This window comes from Schistocerca nitens, chromosome 6 (assembly GCF_023898315.1).
Source record: "Schistocerca nitens isolate TAMUIC-IGC-003100 chromosome 6, iqSchNite1.1, whole genome shotgun sequence".
Classification (NCBI taxonomy): Eukaryota; Metazoa; Arthropoda; class Insecta; order Orthoptera; family Acrididae; genus Schistocerca; species Schistocerca nitens.
In genome coordinates this window covers 470,167,694-470,172,315 of record NC_064619.1, presented here as the reverse complement: position 1 = coordinate 470,172,315, position 4,622 = coordinate 470,167,694, and positions in this window count along the sequence as shown.

Below are 4,622 nucleotides of genomic sequence, written 5' to 3'. Positions count from 1 at the left end.
CTTGAAATATTGTGCTACAGAAGAATGCTGAAGAGTAAGGGGGTAAATCACATAACTAATGAGGAGGTCATTAGTTAAAACTTCCGGGCTGACAGGCCGTGGTCAATCTGTAAAAATTCTTCTTCCTGACGTTTCATTGCCAACTGTAGGCAACATCTTCCGAGGTGAGTCAACGACTGGCTGCCAGACCTAGGAGGTCTCATTTGTATAGAGTACACCACCATACGTCACATGGGGCTGCTGTAATTCTATCTCTGACTAATGCCGTTATTCACAATTGATGGTAATCAATTGTCACATCATTGGTGCGAAGTTGACCGCCATATCTTATCTAACTTTAAGCCTTCCTCTTTTCTATTAAAATTATTGTGGTGTTTCTGAATCTCTATAGCTTATCTATACATGCATGCATAATAATGTGATGTCCTGGCTAGCACGCTCATCTCATTAAATTTTGTTTCATGATCACTGTCTTTGACAACATGTTTCGCTACAGCTGATTTGTCGGTATGTCCCAGATGACATTTCCTTTTGTGTTTTGTTAAGCGGGTATTGACACTTCTTTTCGTTGTTCCAATATAAACCTGCCCACAGCTACACGGAATTTTATACACCCCAGGGGTTGCTAAGTGGTGTAGAGTGTCTTTTGCCAATCTTAAATATTCACTGATCTTCTTCGTGGGTCTACAGATTGTTTCAACTTGAAACTTTGCCAGAACTTTCCCACTATGCTCTGTAATATAGTGAATAACTGTATGAAAAAGTTTTTCCAGCTGACAGTTGTTGTTGCTGAATGTTGTCAGACACCTTTCTTCTGGGGCGTAGTGTTCGATCTATCTCATTGTCAGTGTATCCATTTTTCTTAAAATCCATTTGCAAATGATTTAATTCATCTTGTAAATAAACTGGCTCACAGATCTTATTAGCTGTGTCTGCCATTGTTTTAATGACACCTCTCTTCTGCCTGGGATGATGGTTCGAATCCTTATGGAGGTAACAGTCAATGTGTGTATCATTTCTATACACTTTATGCCCTAGACTCCCCCCTGCCCGTTTAATTATTGATACATCCAGATCAACCACGGCCTCTCAGCCCGGAAGTTTTAACTAATGAAGATGCCAGCTGTGAACGCCTACACATTATGATAATGAGGAGGTACTGCATAGAATTGGGGAGACAAGAAATTTGTGGCACAACTTTACTACAAGAAGGGAGTATTGCTAGAAAACATTCTGAGATATCAAGGGATCAACAGTTTAATAGTGAAGGATTGCGTGGAGGGTGAAAATTGTAGAGAGCGACCAAGAGATGAATACAGTAAGTAGATTCAGAAGGATGTAAGTTGCAGTAGTTATTCAGAGATGAAGAGGTTTACACAGGATAGAATGGCATGGAAAGCTGCATCAAAACAGTCTTTGGAATTAAGATAACAACAACAACAACATTTTCTTATTGGCTTGGGATCTGAAGTAAGCAGAATCCTGAACAGAGTTTATCTGTCTATTAGGCTGTATGCTATTACCAGTTGCACAGTCAATTTAGGTCTGAGCAGCCCATTTATGTGGACATTCACTGTGGCGGATGTTATTGACCCACTGCTGCACTCCAGTTTTCTGCATTACTTCCACTGTGCCCCAGTTTAACAGATGGAATATTTCGCCACAACAACAGCATTTATTCTATACCTGATATTACTGGCAGACCTCCTGTTCCTACACCTCTGATATCGACAGATTCCTCATCAACAAAAGAGCTTCAGGACTCATACAACTCACTAAAAAAACAACTGGCTATGAGGAAACAGGTGTATGCAGAAATTAAGACAGAATGTTCAAATTTAGTGAATGAAAACTTGGTTGTACACAGAACTTTGAGGGACAAAAGTAGTGAGCTAGCTAAGGTCAGCCATCAGCTGTAGCAGTTAAGAATTAGCATGATTTCTTCCACTGAATGGCCTCTACCTTCAAACCCCCAACTCAATTTTACAAGATGTGGAGAACTAAAGACTATGACAAACAAATCTGGTGGCTCTTCAAGGGAAGATAAAGAATTTTTTTACCTGCACAAGAAACTAAATCATTGCTTGGAACTGAACTCCATGGACACAGGGGCTAGCCAGCAGCTGTGGCCGAGCAGTTCTAGGCACTTCAGTCCGAAACCACGCTGCTGCTACGGTTGCAGGTTCGAATCCTGCCTCGGGCATGGATGTGTGTGATGTCCTTAGGTTAGTTAGGTTTAAGTACTTCTAAGTCTAGGGGACTGATGACCTCAGATGTTAAGTCTCATAGTGCTTAGAGCCATTTGAACACAGGGGCTAGACAGGATGTAAAACTGTCACATAACATTGCGCTTCAAAACATTTACAAATGTCAGTGACCATCCCTACTCACTCCAACCATGGACTTTGAAAGGCAGTACGGAGCAGTTACATTTTAGTGACAGTGATGTCAATGAATCGCCACTTCCTCCCTGTGTTACAAGTACTTTGTCTTTTGTTTCCTAATTTCTTACACAACATAGCATTACGAACAATACTGCCCACAGAATAAATGCTTGTTCATGACTACCTGTGTGTCACAAAGACAAGTATTTAGTGCCAGCAAAGTTATGTGTCATTAAAACAGCTATTGAAGAACTGTGAAATTCTGGTATCATGCAAACAATGGACAGTGCATGGTCTCACCCATCCATTTGGTACCTAAAAAGCACAGCACATATGGTATATGCAGTGATTACTGGGAAATGAATGCCCAGATAGCAACCAACAGATATCCAAGCCCACTTGCTGGCTTTTACTTGCCTTCTTACTGTTATTCATTGTGAAAAGCTACCTACAGATTCTGGTGACACCAAAAACCACCATCATTACTCCTTTTGGACTATACAAATTTCTGCACATGCCATTTGTGTTAAAAAATGCTGCCAAAGCATGGCAGTATTTCATCGATGATGTCCATAGTCACCTTCCATTCTGCTTCCCATGTTTAAATGATATATTGATTTTCTTCTCTTCACATGAGCAGCACAAAGAGCACTTATGCCTGGTCTTCAACATGCTGGAGAAATGTGGAATACAAATATAACATTCCTGGGCCATTCAGTGACACGGGACAGAATCAGATCCCGACAAGAACATACAGAACTCAAAAGATATCACGTTCAATAATATTTGATGAATTTTAGAGATTTCTTGGAATGATAATCACATTCCTTAAGTTATAAAGATTCAAGCCTGCCACCTCTAATTAATGTCTTGGCAGGTAAAAATACTTGGGGTTAAGAACCTCTGCAGTCGACCTTGGCAACATGTGTTTGACACTATCAAGGATTGCCTTCACAGCACCATTACCTTGGCACACCCATCAAGTTCAGCACAATTGTTCATTATATGAGACACCAGTAAAACCTCAATTCAGCCAGTCGTTCAACAAAAATAGTTAGGCAACAACAAATGTAGTTAGCTTAAAACCTAGAGCTTTTGGCTCCATATGAAGCATGTGCTGTGTCAAAACGCACGGGTTACATTCGCCCTTACAAGTGCTGAGCATCCTACCTGATAACTAACTTAATAACACCTGGGGGTTACTGTAAATATATGTGTACGATGTGTTAAGAAAAAAAAGAAAAAAAAATGTTGTGGATGATCCGTGAGCGTCAACAAAATAAGAAAAGAAAAACTGCAGGTGGTGAGCGTGTGCGACGTCAGCGATGCACCAACCCGCCATCGCTGGGTCCATAGATGATACCTGAGCGAAGTATTTACATGTTTACCCGATAAAGTTAGAGAATGGTTGACAGCTGAGTGTTGGACCCAACCACAACCATTACTTGAGTTCTTAGGTCAATTAGACTATTTACATAAATCAAGGGACAGGAATGACATGCGTGTTACTAACAGGCTAGATGTAAGAGGGAATCCACAAGGACAAGGATGACCCAAAGATAAGTTGAGGGATAATGGATGTTGTAATAATAATAATGGTGGTTCATGTAATTAGAACAAGACTCATCTTTGTTATAGAAATAGAAATGGAGCCAAGAGAAAACAGTGGAATGAAAGTGATGTGAACGGGCGAAGAACTGGTCTCTCAAATAATCAAAATAGTGAACAGAGAGTGGAAAGGGTAAGTAATGGCAACAATGGTGATAATAAAGGCAATAATTCTGAACAAGTTGGCAATCTTAGGGTTAATACAGGAAGTCACCGAGAATATAGTCAGCCCATTCCTATGCCTGGTTGTTCTCAGGACCAAACTCAAGGATACAGGAATGCCCTTTTGATGTACAGGGATGAATAAGCTTTAAGTGAGGAATCAACACTGATATTGAAAGGCCATGTAGAAGGACTGGAGTTTGAGTTGTTGGATACAGGAAGTCAAATTAGTTTATTATCCAAAGAAGTGTGGAAAAGGTATAAACACCAGTGGAAGTGCCCCACTTATCTGGTAACTAACGTACATGTAGTGGGATTAACCGGAAACAAAGGGAAGAAGGTAGAAGGGGAAGTGTTACTCACATTCACTACTTCTAGAATAACGCTACAGCAATCCATATTAACCGTGTCAGGAATAAATTTACCTATATTATTTGGTATGGACTGGTTAGTGGCGAATGGAATATT